This window comes from Schistocerca gregaria, chromosome 1 (genome assembly GCF_023897955.1).
Source record: "Schistocerca gregaria isolate iqSchGreg1 chromosome 1, iqSchGreg1.2, whole genome shotgun sequence".
NCBI classification, from domain to species: domain Eukaryota; kingdom Metazoa; phylum Arthropoda; class Insecta; order Orthoptera; family Acrididae; genus Schistocerca; species Schistocerca gregaria.
The window spans coordinates 727,151,989-727,171,216 of NC_064920.1; the positions used below are offsets into that span (position 1 = coordinate 727,151,989).

A 19,228-nucleotide genomic window follows, 5' to 3' on the forward strand; every position below is an offset into this window, starting at 1 on the left:
AGCACCACATTTCGAAAGCTTCTATTCTCTTCTTGTCTACACTATTTATCGTCCACGTTTCACTTCCATACATGGCTACTCTCCATTCAAATACTTTCAGAAACTACTTCCTAACACTTAAATCGATACTTGGTGTTAACAAATTTCTCTTCTTCTGAAACGCCAGTCTGCATTTTATATCCTCTCTACTTCGACCATCATCAGTTATTTTGCTCCCTAAATAGCAAAACTCCTTTACTACTTTAATTGTCTCATTTCCTAATCTAATACCCTCAACATCAACCGACTTAATTCGACTACATTCCATGATACTCGTTTTGCTTTTGTTGATGTTCATCTTATATCCTCCCTTCAAGACACCATCGATTCCGTTCAACTGCTCTTCCAAGTCCTTTGCTGTCTCTGACAGAATTACAATGCCATCGGCGAACCTCAAAGTTTTTAGTTCTTCTCCATGGATTTTAATAGCTACACCGAATTTTTCTTTTGTTTCCTTCACTTCTTGCTCAATATACAGATTGAATAACATCGGGGAGAGGCTACAACCCTGCCTCACTTCCTTCCCAACCACTGCTTCCCTTTCATGCCCCTCAATTTTTATAACTGCCACTTGGTTTCTATACAAATTGTAAATAGCTTTTCGCTCCCTGTATTTTACCCTTGCCACCTTTAGAATTTGAAAGACAGTATTCCAGTCAACATTGTCAAAATGCTAGAAACGTAGGTTTGCCTTTCCTTAATCTAGCTTCTAAGATAAGCCATAGGGTCAGTATTGCCTCACGTGTTCCAATATTTCTATGGAATCCAAACTGATCTTCCCCGAGGTCGGCTTCGTATGGCAGTATTTTCCTGGCAGCCAGTAACACAGGCCATTGGCCGCCGCGAGGCGGAAAGGATCTGAGGGGTGGACTGTTTCCCCGCTCCCCACCACGTCGCGTCTCTGCTGACAAGGCTCCACACTGCCGACAGTGCGTGTGGCCCGTGCATCTGTCACGTGAATCCCGTCGCTTCTGGCAAACAACTTTGGTCAAGCTAGGGTGTAAGCATCCTAATCCAATACAAAGGATCGGATTAAGGCAAGGGCTTACTACTTCCAATAGGGCCACAGTGATATTCAAACCGAAATTTCGTTTGAGGACCGCATACGTTACCACCGTATTAAGATTTTACTATGGACCACAAAGATGGCCATTGAAACAGCAACTAACCCATGTTTGGATATACAGATGATTGACATTTCAGCGCAACCACACAAACTAGATAGGAATATCGCCATCAGCATTCTACGTATAAGGAAAAATTACACAGTCGCGCGTTTCATTCGGAAATCACATTTGACTGTTGCTTACTTGTGAGATCATGTTATGGCGCTTTCAAGACGGAAAAGCGTTTACCAGCAAGCGTTTGAATCCGTCTGTGGAAAGATAGTGATCCATCGAGCATGCAGTTTATCCATCCGCGATATTGCTGCTCACCGTGGTAGGCTCCCCACGATTGTCAAGCGAATATGATAGGGATGAGTTCAAGAGGGCCATTAGTCTGCGGCTTTGCGGTCTGTCGCCGAAGAGCACAGGTAATATTGTTCGCTCTGTCGTGCAGGATCTTACGGCCACGTGTCACTCACGTTGAATCAGGAAATTAACTTCTTTTGGCGAGACAAATATCCACATCGGCAGTACGACGACGTATAGTGCACAATGGACTTAGCAGGGCGACCTTTGTTGCGGTTTACCTTGACGTGGCAGCAGAGGCGATTAATGTGTGGAAACTTCGATGAGAATGAACATCGCCAAAGCTTGAAGGTAGGAGACGAGGTACTGGCAGAAGTAAAGCTGTGAGGACGGGGCGTGAGTCGTGCTTGGGTAGCTCAGTTGATTTCGGTCAGAGGGTTAGCTGCCCTCTGTAACAAAAAGAAACTGAATTCATAGATCAACAACGAACTTAAAAGGGTGTCGTGCGACGTCCGCCCCGAGCAGATAAAACGAACAAACACGAACAAACTTAGATTAAATTAAAAAAAAAAAAAAGTTAGTAGAGCACTTGCCCGCCAAAGGCAAAGGTCCCGAGTTCGAGTCTCGGTCGGGCACACAGTTTTAATCTGCCAGGAAGTTTCATATCAGCGCACACTCCGCTGCAGAGTGAAAATCTCATTCTGGAAATTGGAAGTTCTCCATCGCAGCACAGAATATTCTTTAAAGGAAGAAAAAATCACTATCAAAAGTTCGAAAGCACTCCTTTCGCAAAACTGGCTGTATCTCAAAACGATTCAGCCCTTTTTCGACAGCAGATTCCAAAGTCCTTTACCAACAGTGTTATTGATTTCAAATCAAAAGATTATATAAGCTCTTTCCTTGCCGCCCCCGCCGCCGTTGTTGTTGTGTTGTCTTCAGTCGGAAGACTGGTTTGGTGCATGGAAAACCTCAATGAAGCTTATGTCCATTTGTAGGTAAGTAAGTTCGGTCTTCCCTACCCCAGTTGCTCTGTAACGCACTCTTCCCGCCGAATAGTTTTCATAGCGGGAGCAAGCGCTCCCAAGCGCTGTCCGCGCCCAGCGTCCCCGCGTGAAGTCATTTCCATCACGCAGTCATTCGAAAACGATTATAATTAACAATAGATAGTGTTATATATAAAGAAAGAACATTTGACAAACTTTCGGAAAGGTGAAGTAAATATTTTTGAAGTTATTGCATGTTTTTCGGTAATCTTTGCGACCGGTCTGAAAGAAAGGTAGATCGCCCAAATTTGGTAGAAACGTACAATTTTGCTCACAATATACTTCTTTTAGGTTGGTTTTTTTTCTCTATTTGCAATACTGAACGAAAGATTTTGGTATAAATTAATACTATTCCAAGTTTAGTAGAATCAGTGAAGATTGTCCACGTCTTGGGTCTCACTGTTTTGCATTGATATATCGTAGATGTAGTGGCCGGCCGGAGTGGCCGAGCGGTTCTAGGCGCTACAGTCTGATACCGCGCTACCGCTACAGTCGCAGGTCCGAATCCTGCTTCGGGCATGGATGTGTGTGATGTCCTTAGGTTAGTTAGGTTTAAGTAGTTCTAAGTTCTAGGGGACTGATGACCACAGCTGTTAAGGCCCATAGTGTTCAGAGCCATTTGAACCATTTTTTTTATTTCAGCTACAATACACATTTAAATGGTCCCTTTACAGAACGCAGGTATGCGCATCATGTCTTTCAAAAGTTCTATTTGTTTTACATCGGGTAATACAGGATGGGGCAAATAAGTGACCTGGTGAACAGAGTTCCAGAGTACGTAGAAACACAGCGGAGGAAAAGGAAATACAGTACTAACTTGACTATAGCAGATGTTGAAAGTGACCATCAGTCATCTAGTGGCACTTTTGGGTCCTGGTCAACAAGTTTCTGAAGGGGGATCGGAAGCTGGACTGTTGGGATTGCTGCAGTTCTTGAAGACTTCCAGGGTTGCTGCAATACACCTTACATTTGAGGGCTCCCCACTCAAAGTAATCGCGCACTCATACAACAGCAGAACTGGGTAGCCAGCTAGGACCGCAACTAGATTGACCTTTGCTAGCAACTCTCATCATGCGTGAAGAATGTATAAATGTGCTCCAAGGTTCGGCCGACTGTATGGGTTGTTGCTCCATCCTGTAGGTATTTCCCTCCTCCATTAATGCTGCCACAAATGGTTTCAAAATGTTGGCGAAGTAACGACCGCAAGCAGCGTCTAATGAAAGACGATGGGACCAATTTCATTTGTACAGACACTGCACACCAAACTCCAACCTTCTGATCATGCTATGGTGTTTCGTGGAAGTTATGCAGAGTCTCCGCTGCCTAGAACCTGTGATTCTGGGAGTTGACATAACCACTCAGGGGAAGCCAGGCGTCAGACGTAAAGAACAGGTCCATGCCCAAACCATTCATTGTTCTCAGTGAAAAGCCGCTAATAAAATTGGTGGTGATGAAGTGCATCTACTAGTTTTAATGCATGAACAGCAGACACTCGGTAGGGATGCATGTGCAGGTCCAGGTGGAGTATTCATCTGCATGATCGACGTGATATGCCGGTCTGTTGTGACAGGTGTTGGGTTGACTTGGTAAGACTCAGAAGCATTTTCTGGTGAACTGCGACCACATTTTCTGGTGTGCGTGGACGTTTCGGAATGTTTCCGGATTAAGCGTTGCATGGCACTCTGTGCTGGCACTTTCACACCATTAATCTTCTCAGCAAACGACAGACCACACCCGTTTCCACGACTGTTACCACGTAACTTTCCACAACGAACACCCGCTGCTCCACTGTATCATCTGTCCCCCATGCACTGCTCCACTCGCACAGACAGCCCGCGCTATGTTTTGAACCGGCGTGACTCACGGCCGGGGGTACACGTGGTGTGCACGTCACGGGCTGTGGTTATATGCATACATTCACGTCCAATCGTTTCCACTCGTCCGGACCATTTTTATTTGCCCCGCATTGTACTTTGTCGTGGGTTTCGCTTGAGAATACATCATCTTCCATTAGAAAACTGTTAGATCACTGCAAAGTCGTAAATGGGAAGGCAATGACTGAATAATCAGAATGTGTATAGGTACTAGAGGCAGCTTTGGGCACTAACTGTTCAGAGCAGGGTCTCTATCCCCTACGCCGGCCGCAGCTGTGAACGAAAGCTGCCCCTGAGAATGAATGCGGCTATAAGCCAGGCAGTGGTCACAAACAGAAAGAAGATGCTATTGGACTTTCTACCCGTTCGCATCATGGGGAGCCCATCGTATGGTCGCAAACCAGTAGAAACTCGGCCTAACCTTACACAGACCGCTGAGATGGAGCCCACCCGTTCCTGGAGTGAGAAGTACTCTTCGAAAGCTTTATCCCTTATTAACCCCGACGTCGACATTGCCCTCACAATACTGTTTCACACTTCACCAGGCACTAATCAGGCTAGTGACTGAATATACAGCTTTGATTTGAGCCAGCGCTACCACCACACACATTGCACGGTTATGTAAAATACAGGACGGGGCAGTAAGACTTGCTTTGCACTTCCCATGGCACTTCCCACGAGAGAGCTACCTACATTAACTTTGCAGGAAACTCTTTGCTGAGTGATAGATTCCTACTTATTGCGCTCCCGTTTTTATACAATGCCGCAACAGTCAGAGACTATGCTTATTGCCAAATGAGCACGAGGTGGCTCGACTGCTGCGCAAATGATGATCGTGCAGCAAGTGCTGTTAGAACAAAAAAGATTCACCGACCGTGATGTCACACCCAAAAACAGATATCAAAATAACAAAAAAAATGGAAAGGATGGAGGCAAAGGACCAAATTGTTTAAACTGCAAATAATCAACACATTACGTCAAGTGAATGAATGTAAGCGAAGTCAAAGCTGTTAGTTGACGCGCTCTCCACGTTTATCTGCGCCCTGCCTTTGTTAAATATACATCGTGCGTTGTTTTATATTTAAGGCCGTGTTGTAATAGTCAAATTCATTGCTATTACCTAATTTCTGTAATGTCGTCCGAGTAAATATCACAAGGTACACGGAGCTACATTTAATGTGGAAGAACGGATTTGTCTTAGTATGGCAATTTATTATTGTTGATAGTTTCAGGGCGAGCATTAGGCTAAAGCTGACTAGAGCATGGGAAGGGAATACAGTAGAAGACGAATGGGTAATTTTGAGAGATGAAATAGTGAAGGCAGCTGGAGGATCAAATAGATATAAAAAAGAGGGGGTTGTAGGAATCCTTGGACGGAGAACACGGGAGGTATTGAATTTAATTGATGATAGGAGAAAATATAAAAATGCAGTATATGAAGCAGGCGGAAGGGAATACAAACGTCTAAAAATGAAATTTACGCGAAGCGCAACATGGCTAAGCAGGACTGGCTAGTGGGCAAATCTAAGGAATTAGAAGCGTGTATCACTGGGGGTTAGATAGATACGACATACAGGAAAATTAGGACTCCTTTAGAGAAAAAGAGAAGCAGCTGTATGAATATCGAGACCTCAGATGGAAAACTATTCATAAGCAAAGAACGGAAAGCTGGAAGCTGAAAGGAGTCTATACAGGGTCTATATAACGGATATGTTCTGCAGGGCAATATTATATAAATGGAAGAGGACGTAGATGTAGGTGTGATAGGAGATAAGACACTGCGAAAAGAATTTGATAGAGCACTGAAAGACCTAAGTCGAAACAACTTACAAGGTAGGTTAAGGAAAGGCAGACCTATGTTTATAGCATTTGTAGACTTAGAGAAAGCTTTTGACAATGTTGACTGGAATACTCTGTTTCAAATTCTGAAGTTGGCATGGGTAAAATGGAAGCGGTGTTTGAGAAAGCAGTGAGAAAGGGTTTTAGCCTATCCCCGATGTTATTCAGTATGTACATTGAGCAAGCAGTAAAGGAAACAAAAGAAAAATTTGGAGTAGGAATTAAAGTCCAGGAGAAATATAAAAACTTTGAAGTTTGTCGATGACATTGTAATTCTGTCAAACAGTAAGGGACTTGGAGGATCAGTATTGGAATGGACAGTGTCTTGAAAGGAGGATATAAGATGAGCACATGAACAAAAGCAATATAATGATGATGGGATGTAGTCGAATTAAATCAGTTGATGCTACGGGAATTAGATAAGGAAACGAGACACTAAAAGTAGTAGATGAAGTTTGCTATTTGGGAAGCAAAATAACTGATGATGGACGAACTAGAGGAGATATAGTTTGTAGACTGGCAGCGGCAAGAGAAGTGTTACTGAAGAAGAGATACTTGTTAACATGGAATATAGATTTAAGTGTTAGGAACTCTTTTTCAGTGGGGTGAGTCCATGTGGCCGTGTATGGAAGCGAAACATGGACGACGACAAATTTAGACTGGAAGAGAATAGCTTTTGAAATGTAGTGCTACTGGAGATTGATGAAGATTAGATGGATAGACCACATAACTTATGAGGAAGTACTGAATAGAATTGGGGAGGATGAAAATAAGTGGCACTACCTGACTACAAAAAGAGATCGGTTGATAGGACACATTCTGAGACATAAGGAGAACACCAGTTTAGTAGTGGAGGGAAGTAAGGGGGGGCAGTAAAAATCATAGAGGGGCACCAAGAGAAGAAGCAGATGCAGGATGATTTAGGTTACAGTAGTTATTTAGTTATATGGAGAGGAAGAGGCTTGCTTGCACTGGATAGAGTAGCATGGACAGCTGCATCAAACCACATGAGATGAATGTCAAGATAATTTTTTTTAAGAAGGCGACAAAGAAGGCGACGGCCGACTTCTACCCAATTGTCCCAAAAGCACTCGGCTCCGTCATTACCTTCATGTTATTTAGACGATAAATTCTAACGTTTATTCAAACATACAACTTTAAACGACTTTATCTTCCTTGTATTTGGATGATATCGTGTAGTGAATTAGACCGATGAGCAGAAAGCCAGTAACACAGGGCTTTCAAATTCTTTGATGTCACGTTACAATAATTGAGGTATGTCTGTCTGAATTATATTGATCGATGCCTCTGTGTGTGTGTGTGTGTGTGTGTGTGTGTGTGTGTGTGTGTGTGTGTGTGCGCGCGCGCGTGCGCGCTCGCGCGCTCCTCCTTCCTAGTTAACAGATTCTTTAATGTTTCTGAAGAAGTTGTGTGCTCCCAGTTGTCTTTTTTATCGACACTGTTTAGCCTGTGGGCGCGCGCTAATTCTGTTCCGTTATTTGTTTACAAATCTTCAGTAACCATATTTTTACTTAGTTTTTAAAGTTATATACGCTGTATAGAAATGATAATCTCTTATATCATTTAACACGTATCACTCCCATAATCTTTTCGGATTTTTTTGGCATTAGAATATTTTCTTGTTTAGGTATGAAATTAGCAGCATAATTTGCATTGTTTTGTTTCTCCAGTAAAATATACTTCTCACAATCCGCCATACATTCGTGATGCTGTTGAACTTTTACTTATGAAACATGACGACATTAATTTTGCTCCATATGAAAAATTCTCATCCACGACTTTTTTGGTTAACTTGCTTACAAAGAAGTAAATCACAGTGAATGGGCGATCCTCTATTGGAACAAAATTTTGTATACTTGAATAATCCGAAATATGAATTATCAGGGGTGATAGTATAAAATCTAGAACAGCTGCATGAGAAGAGTAATTATGTGATACATTTACGATACGTCTCCAAGCCACCGTATGTTGTGTGACACTCGGCGATTTTGTTACCGGTACTGTTTCCCTCCATTCCTGTTTCGTTCACAAACTGTGCGTAGGAAGAACGACTAACGACTGTCAGATAGCCTGTTCATGGGCTCCAATTTGTATAGTTTTACTACCGTGGTTGTTTAGAGATATGTATGTTGAAGGTTGTTAAGATATTGCCTGACTTTTTCTCTGTTAAGCTGTAAAGCTTATGAAGTGAAGTGAACCAGAGAGGAAAGTCTCCACTCTGGAAATTTTGCTGTATCTTTGGGTTGGTTACTCTTACCTAGTAAAGGTCCCAAACTGACGCAGAATATGGCGTTTGTCGACGGAATGTTTTGGAAGCTTCTTCTTTCCCGTAGGATTTCTCCATTGAATCTCAACTTGGGCATCTGCTTTAGGTCGCTCGAAACGTTACTCATAGATACTTTTATCTTTGGCCAACAGGCATTGCGACAGTGTCAGTAATTTACTGCAAACTGCCGATCTTCGAATTGGCTGGTAAAAGCGTGGGATCTCAAGACATAACGATAATTCAGTATTCACACTGTCTTGATGTTCTCTTGGTAGGAACGTGTAGGCTTCGTCACTTATCAGGATTGCAGTTGCTGCTCTTACAAAAAGTCCAAAGCCATCCCGAACCATTGTTCATTGTCTTTCATCAGCTGGACGAGACTCTCTGGTCCTTGATTACAGGTGCCGTTCGTAGCACGGCAAAGCACTGCACAAACAATAGTGTCTGGAATGCTGTCGAAAGGCTGCGTATCATATTTAGAACCTCATTGCATCATTACCGAAAGCAGTTGTGTTGAGCAAGAGTGAAGACATAAAAGTATGATGGGAGTTCACCATGTTATGGAGCGACAAACTGAAGTCATTAGGTAAGCCTTTTGGCTTGTGTTTAGATCAACTGTGCAAATATTGGGAACTGGGTGTGCATTGTACTGTAACACCCCAAAGACAGTTCCGCATTGAACATATGTGGAATTAGTTGGGCTTCAATTCGAAATTAATGCTTCTGGTCAAGAGGACCTGGTGTACCAACTGCGGACCACCACCTCTCGGTGAGAGCGACATTCAGAATTCATGTGACCAGAGTTTCATCCTGCTGGCGTAATATCCTAATTACGCACTTAATTCACTCTTTGTTTTCCGTTTGATGTCATTTTGTGCTCATTGGAATCCCTTGATGCGTGGAAATTAAATTTTACTATTTCTAGATGTTAACCAATTTGTTTTTATGAAGTGTATTTGCTTTACAGATGCAGGTCACATAACGACGCCTTTCTTCTGTCTTCAGCTATATTGTCGAGTAAACTGCTTTTTTTTACCTTTTGCGGTACTTTGGTGATCACAATAAATAGTTTTGAGTTTTAACTTAATTTCATCACGTAATATTTCCCTGCTGCTGTTGTCTGTGTGATTTAATGTTCGTGTGAAAAGTTCCAGCCATATTATTTTTCTGTCCATTTATATTATTTCTGGCGGCCGCTGTGGCCGAGCAGTTCTAGGTGCTTGAGTCCGGAACCGCGCTGCTGCTACGGTTGCAGGTTCGAATCCTGCCTCGAGCATGGATGTGTGTGATGTCTTTAGGTTAGTTGGGTTTAAGTGGTTATAAGTCTAGGGGGCTGACGACCTCAGGTGTTAAGTCCCATAGTGCTCCGAGTCATTTGAACCATTTTTATATTATTTCTATTTTATTGATGTTTCCCCCTCCAAATTCATGAATTATTGTGTGCCGATCAAGCGTCTAAACAGTACTCCCTATGGTACGGATATGGCAGAAAAAACCCATTCGTTCACAAACTTTCTTGTACCGCCTCAGGGGAACTCAGAACTCGTATTTGAGTGGAGAGCATACGGCCCCAAGACATTGCAGTACTTCTCTCCTGTGCTGCAGTTTTCCTCTCTGACTATATCTTTTCTGTGACAAATTTTATAGGATAGTTTCCTTGCTGACAATCTAGCTTGTTCATAGGATGCCGGTAATGGCTTTTCTCACTTTGTTCTCTTCATTTTTCACATCAAATGTCGAATAACTTCCGTTTGGTCTCCACTTCTGGGTTTCAGTTCCACTTCATCAGGAAGATCACCCAGTACACAGCGTCGTAATCAGTCCATGTGAGTGGTCGTCGTGTACCCGTACGGTGACAGCCCCTGACCACGCAGGAATCGCACTATTGATATCCGTGCTGTTGCCTCCCAATGCATTTCGTGCTGCCTGTTCGTTTGTGCACATCATTACCACCACAGGAATTTTCCGTGTTTGTGCACAATATTACTATCACAGTAAGTTTCCGTCCTCGACCAAGCCAGAGGAGTAAAACAAAGTCAAGCGACTTGCAGATTCTTACACTCCCCAATTCATGGTTTGTTCCCAAACAGTTGGAGAGTCCTTTCTCTTTACTAAGCCGAGTATGTTGAGAAGGTATTCGGCGAACTCCCTTCCTTTAGTAACTTAGGAATGGTTCCATTGTAATTAAGAAGGCAAATTCTACTTATTCCCGGGCATTACAATCTTATAAACAACCTGATGATACACTTGTTACCATAACATCCCATCGAACCTAAACATGGTACAGGGACTAATTTTGACTGGGACTCAATACTGCAGATAGATGAAGATCTGCATGAGCACTTGAATAGGTGAGGGATCCACTTGATACGTTCCACTTCCAGACGACAAGATACACAACGGCGCATTCATCCTTCCATTTGAGGCGGCTTCTCGTCCAGAGACGATCAAAACCATGGTTTACCGCATCGATGTGAACTGGTATGTCTCACTTTAGATTCCATGCTTTAAATGCTAGAACTTCAGGCACACGTCATCTCAATGTACATACAACTGATCTGTGGATACAGTGGCTGCTACTTCCCGAAAATTCACCATGTGCGCTACCATCTATCTATCAATTATTGGAACATCTACCCTCCCTGACCCCTGACATGGGCTACCCTAATCAAGGAATGTAAAACACTGAAACTGAAGGACGCAAATCACCTCTCGTATCCTGAAGCTTGGAAAAAATATGCCGGTTATATCCAGTCTTATTGATACCAACTTTTGCCACTACTGTGACCAGGTCATCAGCAATACCTGACGTTGTTATTCCCTCGACGACTACGTCTGGTAGTCGCGCAAATAAATTTGACCTTTGGGGCGATAGGCCATCCGCTCTCAAGGTTCCCTTTCGGGAATCCTCTCCCCAGAAATCCACAGATTATCAACCCGACACCAGGCAAAGTCTGAAGGAACCACAGACTGTGGATCCCAGGGCTGCCCACTCTTCTTCCGTTCTGACGCTCAAAGTGGAAAAGCCTTCACAAGATTGTCAACTACCAGAAGCAGTGAAAGAGATAAAGACGAAATCTCAGGTGAAGGCTGCTCCGGTGACAGTGGAGGCGCCATATCCTCCCACGCCTTCTGACTCTGAACCCGTAGTCGGTGATATTGTTCCACCCTCACCAGTACAGTAATGCTGGGGCTAGCTTGTTCTCCTGGCTCCTTCACGTCTAACCAGGACACTGTCAGTGTGAAGATCCAATGGAACTGCAGTGGATATTACTGCCAACTGCCAGAACTACTGCTACTAATTTTCTCTTTTTTCTGCAACCTGTGTTGCTCTCCAGGAAGCACACTTTACTGACGACCATCTCGGAAGCAATAGCAATGTTTCTTACTCTGATTCATACTCATATATTTCTTATTCTGACACCGTAAAGAGGAGGATTACTTCCTGGTACACGATTGTATACAGAGATACACTGATGAACGGTCCGCAACTGGTGATCTAGTGGCTAGCGTTGCTGCCTCTGGATCACGATGTCCCAGATTCGATTCCCGGCCAGGTTGGGGATTTTCTCTGCCTGGGGACTGGGTGTTTATGTTGTCCATATCATATCATCATCATCATTCGTGATAGTGTCTAGATAGGACTGTGGGGGGAAAATTGGAATGTGTAAAATTGGGACTTTGTAAGGGCGCTGATGACCGCGTAGTTGAGCGCCCCACAATCCAAACATCACTGATGAACGGCTATAGTATAGCTCAGACGTTGTTGCCTATCTGATCCTTTTATGTACTTGTCTGAGTTTCGAACCTCAGTCAGTTCTAAGACTTATCTGCAACTTCTCCTGGCCTATCTACAATAATGTTTCGAATGAAACATTGCAACGTGGCTCCTACTTCTACATTACTGTGTATCACCATATAAATAGCTCGGTGAATTATTCTCTCGACCAAGCAATCGTTTCCAATAACAACATGCCTGATCAAGATGCAACCTTCAGATTGATGAGTGCTTTGTTTCACTGCTTAAGACATGGCAAAAATTTTGTACCATAGTAAACAAGAGGCAAATATCTGATGCATGAGATCTAGAAGAAGAAGAAGAAGAAGAAGAAGAAGAAGAATTCTGAAATAAGTGGAATAATGATAGCATATGCCCCCTGCTGTAGTGCTAGTTCAGTGAAAATGGCCAGAACTGCTTCTCACATTTGTCATGGTTTCCATATTACTGTCAGGGACTTAGGCTCCTGCTCAGGAAGAATAATTCTCACCTCTCGAATATTCGTCAAAGGTACGTGCAATATATCTTCCAGGCAAATCTCATTAGGACTCCAGTCGGAAGAGTAGGCTGACCATGACATGTGAGTGATATCATGAGATCGTAGCATGCTGCTTGGTGCTTACAACCCAAACTTTATGGAACATTTCAGTAAAAAAAAGGAAAGAATTGTAAATTCCCAGAGGCAGTGACATCGGCGTAACACAAAGCTTGGTTGTTCTGGTTCTTATACCTTTCTACAGCGCTGCATGGTCTTGGAGGCCCCTCAGGCGACAGTAAACTATACTTCATGTGCAGGTTTCTCTCCAATGTACGTTGGACAAAAAATGCTTTTTTTTCACATACTGTTCCAAAATAGTGTCCTTTAATGACTGACGTCACTTTCTGGAATAGAAATAATCACACATGTTGGGTGGAGGAGAAGGTTGTGGTTGCACTGCAAGCGACTTTTTCGTCAAAAACTGCCCAGCAGACAATGCAGTACGGGATGTTACATATCGTGATGCAGGCTCCAGTTGTTAGCGATGTGTGGACAAACACATTGGACTGTGTCCTTCTAGAATTACTATGTGGCCTGGAGATAACCTCTCTTCGCGAACAATACTCATGGAGTCAAACATACAGCATGCATTTAACTTTTCACTTCGGCATATATGCTTTCATTCGTCTTGGCGATTCCTTCAAACACCCATATGTGCTTTGAAGTTTGATGTCGAGATCGTACTGGGAAAACTAACTTTCATCACTAGTGTAACTCGGTTCAGAAATTCTGGGTTCGGTTCCACGTGTTCCAACAGATCAGCAGCCCCTGTGTTTTGTCGATTTTTGTTTTATACGTGACACTTTTCGGCTTCATTTTGGTACAAAGTTTTCTCATTCCCAGATTCGATCAATATCAGGCGAACAGTTTCCCGATTAATGTTAAGTTTGTTTGCAGTTATTTTCAAGGCTAATCTTCGATCAACTCGCAGAACTTAACTTACCGTGTCTGCGTTGTCAGCTGTTCGTGCTTTGATGATCGACTTCAGTGTTCATATTAGACATTAGTTTTGTCCTCTGAAAACATTTTGTGCCAACGAAACATTTGCGTCCTTGATAAAATCCCGTTTCCAAAAGCCTGATGAAGCTTCTTGTATGTTACTATACAATGCTCTCGGAGTTTCCCACAGAAAGAAATGGCATGCCACTGCGCAATATTTCGAGATTCCATTGTTGTAACGAGAAGCAAATACAGAACTTCAATCATTAAGCTGCTACTCCTGATTAGTGTTGCCAGATTTTTTTAAACTCTGTAAGGGACAAATGTTCAGTTGAGCAAAAGGAGGATTTCATTCTTTTACCCGGGACAAATGAAAAAAATTTCTTTTTTGATTTATTGATCTTTATTTTATTGAATGAAGAATGTACAAGTTTTGACAGGCTTTTATTTGATTTTACAGAATTCATAAAATCAGCACAGTTATATTCATAGTTGAAAATGGTCATTAATCCACTTTTTATCAGCCCATTTTAATGCCGTCTGTGAAGAAATTCTTTCTATAAAGCAGTAGGAGCTAGGGATACTAAAGATGTACGATAAGACATAAAAGTTAGAGATTTCATTGTTGGAAAACCCTTCCATGATTTTCTTCCATTCCTCAATCGCACCTTTATTTTTGTCATCAAGGGACTATGCCACGCACAGGCTGCTTCTAGTTACATATTTGAAATTCTTCCTGTAAGGGGTTCATGTTCAGTTGATCGATCCTTAACAGTTCCGCAGAATTTTAAAAACGGTCTTAATTTATTGGTGATTTTAAGTCTGAAAGCAGCATCTTGGAAAGGATGTTTTTTTCTGAGAAATCATATCCTGGTAACAAATATCGTACAAAATTGGTGTAAAACATGTCCCCCTCCCCTCCTCCACACTCAGCCAGTACTGCAGCGAACAAAAGACATTACGGTAGGTATTCAGGATCGTTCGCCAACGAGCCCTGCAACGATTCAAACAACATCATTCGCAGACCACACTTATCATTTTTAGTGACTTCATGCTAAGGTTCACTATTTAAACAAACACAGTAAGCAGGAATACTAGTTTCAACAACTGATCCGGGTCATGTTCTACAAGGTGGTCTTTGTACTGATTCATCGGTTCTTGCAGAACATCCTGCAAACCACTTCGTGTCAGCATCGGCTTTTTTGTCCTATCTGGCTACCTTTCTGCTTTGAAACTGACAGGTTGAAAATTTCCCCTTATGTTTCACTCTCCACCAAGCTGACTCCGAAAATGAACTCTTCACTGACTTGGAACTACTTCAAGGTGTTGTCTCAGCCCGCAACACAGCTCAAGGCCTTGATTCAGTTCACAGTTAGGTGACCCAATACCTGAATATTCCGAAAAGGCAATATCTTATAAGAATCTTCAACCTTCTTTGGCTCCAAGGTGTCTTCACATCACAATGGCGAGATAGAATAGTTGTCCCAACCCTTAATCCAGGCAAGAACCCAATTTCTCTGGATAGCTACAGGTCGAGTAGGCTGGCCAACATACTTTGTAAGCTGCTTGAAACTAAGGTTTCCGCAGAAACTAACGTCGCAGATTATGCTGTCTTCACAAATCTCGGGGCCTTTTGTCCGCCTATCAGTATGGTTTCCTCGATGGACGATCCACAACCGACCATATGCTTATGTTAGAAGCAGCTATCTGAAAGCGTTTTTCTGAATGGCAGCACTTTGTCGTAGTCGTTTTTTTAGTTGCATGACTAGGATTTTTGAGACCCGTACCGAATTTTATTCTTCAGTTTGTACCCCACTGGTTGTTTCAGGTTAGAGTCAGCACCTCGCTCAGCTCCCCACAGCTCCAGAGGACTGTGTCCCACAGAGCTCTGTGTTGAGTGTCACTATTTTCCTTATAACCATTAATAGGTTAGTGACTTCTCCACAGTCCAACCTGACCCAGAAATTTACCTAGGTACGAAACCTCTGGACATTGTAGCTCAGTCGCATTTCTTGAGCCTCTCTTTGATAAAAAGCTGGCCTAGCTGCCCCATAATCGTCACCTGAAGACTAGCTACATGCAGGACCTTGCCCACACATCTTGGGTCATGATACTCTTACCTGTATTTACTGGGCGCTGCTTTCATCCCATCTGGACTATGGCTGCCAGGTTTAGGGCTCTGACACTTCTTCAACTTTAAAACTGTTAGACCCAGCTCACCATCTTGATGTGCGTCTGGCCACTGCTGCCTTTCAGACTAGTCATGTAAACAGCCTCTGTGTTGAAGCAGGGATCTTCCCCATCAGGTTCGAAGGTACCAGCTCTTAGTCTCTTATGTAGTGGTCATTCAATAATTCTCTGATCATCCCACATATCCCATTCTCTGTACATACGAGGGATGTCGTCCTCCTGTTACCTGCTCTTGGGTGAGACTAAAAGTTGGAATGCGCCTCACCCCCCTCTGACAAGATCTCCATCTCCAATCCCAGGATTATGCCCCTCGTGTCCTCCTCACGCAGTCCCTCTCATATGGTGCCCAGGTCACGGATTGGGACTGAATGGTTTCGAAGTCCTAAAGGCTAGGTCGCTCCCATGATCTTTTGGCGTATGTTACATCCAGTTCTTCAAGAGTTCCAGGACGCTACCATCTTTTACAGTGACAGCTGTACATTTGTATATCAGACAAGGTATACTTTTACATCGACTGCCAGTATAGAATTCATTTTGCTGCCAGGAACATGTAGTCTGTTTGCAACAGCTGTTAGCAGAGCTTTCCATGTTACTGAAAAGGTTTCCTTTGGGCTTGTTTTAATACACACTGACTCAATGAGCAGTCTTTTGCTATTGACCGATGCTATTCTTGCTATACGTTGGCCTTCATGACCTTCTCCCTGACCTTTGTTGTGTTGGCTGCTCAGTTGTCTTTCTGTGGAGCCCAAATCATGTGGATGCCCCTGGGAATGACCTGGCCGACCATTTGGGCTAGAGGAGCACTTACTCGCTCATTTGTTTTGCCAACCCCAGATGCATATATGCTGGTGCACACGGTATTTCTGCACACTTGTAAATGCAACATCATCTGGTGGGCTAGTGCTCCATCTAAAAAACCTCACACAATCTAGAAGACTGCTGTAACATGGTGCTCTTCCTCCTGTTTCTCCTAGATGGAATCTAGAGTCCTATGTCGTCTCCATATTGGTCATACCTTGTTAACCTATAGTTTTGTGTAACGAACCACCTCCAGATTATGCTTGTGGAACCTAACTGACAGTTGGAATACTACCTCCTTTTGGTCCTCAGTCCTAAATATGGAAGTTCACACTCATTGCCTCTAATATTGGCAGACGATTCAAAAGTGGTTGGACAGGTTCTCAGTTCCCTCTGTGAAAGAGATTTTTATTCTCAGTTAGAAGGTTTTACTCTACCTCCAGAGCATGGCCAAGGTGCTTGGGAATGAGGCACCTCCTGCTGTAAGCTAGGCCTATGGGATCTCCAAACAGGCTACTGTTTCATCTCTCTTTTACTCTGTTTTTACGCTTTTAGATTCGGTTTGCCTCCTTTCTGCCACGCCCAGTTTTCTATTCTCGGTGTCACCCACAGCTGTGGGTGTGATGTTTCGTGTCACATGCAGAGCCTCGGGGACACCCTTCTGACTTCGCTATCTCCTTCATCTTGCTTTTATTATTGACAGTACCCAAGATGTCCATAACGTTTTTAACCTTCTTGCTTTTACTGTCATGAATCTCCCGACTAGATCGGAAAATCGTTCTCAGTGGACACCTTTACTTCCAGATGAACCACTCTTGGATCGAGGGCCGATGATTTCGTTGTTCGGTCCCTTACATCATCCGCACCCACCCCCGACAATCAACCAACTCGAGGATTCTCCGCGCGAGACTAGGAAAGGGCGACGAAACAACTTCCGGAGACACCAGCAGCAACCAGGTGGGCTCAAATACTCACCCCGCCCCCCACCTTTCCTTCCCCCCAAGTGTATCCAGGTTTTTTAATGTTAAATGTTAATGTATTGTTAATACTTTCTGTTGCTCCAGTGATAGCCTATTTACCATTAGTGAAAACGATGAAAAGAAATTTGAAATTTACCGTGACTAATTTCTACAATATCTGTTTAATTAATGGTATTTAATATATATAATAAAAATTAAATTTATTTTGATTTTTTCAACATATTATAGCCATGGAATTTTAGGTTTAAATATTATTGAGCGCTTGTAGATTGGGTTGATTGTCCTCAGAGAAAAGGGTACATTTCACTGCTTCCAGCCTCCTTGATCATGTATTTGTTCTGTGAGGCCCAGTGGTAAAATTCTACATAGTTGATTTTGCAGTTGTACAGGATCTGTAGGAGAGCCCATTTCTATTCTGCTCCTTTCAACAGTCCACTGGATATTCACGCATAAAAATACTCTTTCTACATTGGCGTTATGTGCTGGTGGGTCACTGCCTTTAAAAAAACTCACCCACTTCTGATGACGCTACAGTGGAGCTATATTTTCATCATTTCACTGGCGAAGATTTTCTTCAACGAATTTTGTGAATATCCCGAATTGATCAAAGAGAAAGGAGTCATCGATTTCAGTTTTTTTCCCTTCAAATAAGAACCGTTTAACACTTTCGCATGTTGGCAGACTCTTCAATGAAATCCAGTCACACAAACAGTAACGGCGAATATGGGGTGCTCCACCTGCTCAGAAATTCTATACAAGTGTCACAAAATCTCTCATCTCTCAACTTCTTCTTTTAAGTCATTTTCTTCTGATCAGTTACTTTTCTGTTTTAAGAATATATTTAACACTAAAAGAAATGAACAGATGGTCTTGTCTGTTAGTAAGAGTATTTTTCATGATATCTATTACCTCTCTTCCATTTTTCGTGTTATCCTCAATTTCTTTTGTTCCATGCTAATGAAATCGACCTACCTTAACAAAATTCTACTCCTTAGAGTAACTTTCACTGAACTTGCAGGCACGTTTCGCATTGCCTTTTGCAACTCAGTGGCAACAATACGACTGATACGAGAAGCTGCTGGTACAGCTTGTCTGACGCGACATAACAGGTACGCTAACCTGACAATGCCAATGGTAAGTGATGCAACAGTCAGACACTTTTCATAACTGAGTTTGCAACGCCTCGAACTGTTGTTATACCAATACAACTACATTCCAGGCACAGTACGGCGCAAAATACATCATTATTTCACTGTATCTCTATTGATGCTGTGGTTACTGTGGGACTATGCAGCTTAGAGGAATAAGCTGAAATGCACGAGGGGCGTATGAAAAATCCGTGCAAAAAATGAAAACTACTTATGTGTTCTTGAGTAAACCTGTTTTATTATTCGACATAGTCTCCTTTTAGACTTTTACACTTCGTCCAATGCTGTTCTAATTTGTTGATCCCTTGCGAATAGGCCGGCCGCGGTGGTCTCGCGGTTCTAGGCGCGCAGTCCGGAACCGTG

At 42.8% G+C, this 19,228-nt stretch overlaps 1 protein-coding gene across 7 annotated transcripts in view; it reads left to right on the forward strand.

The window, feature by feature from the left end:
* The window catches only part of LOC126266816 (uncharacterized), a 342,237-nt gene that overhangs the window by 97,161 nt on the left and 225,848 nt on the right, over positions 1-19,228 (forward strand). For 2 of the 7 annotated variants that reach the window (XM_049971406.1, XM_049971379.1), the window contains exon 2: positions 17,542-17,694. The exons of 4 other annotated variants lie outside the window; for them this stretch is intronic. The gene's annotated coding sequence lies outside the window, so the exon portion shown is untranslated. Of the gene's footprint in view, positions 1-17,541; positions 17,695-18,735; positions 18,827-19,228 lie in introns of all 7 variants that reach the window. One more of the 7 variants, XM_049971372.1, reaches the window with a different exon arrangement.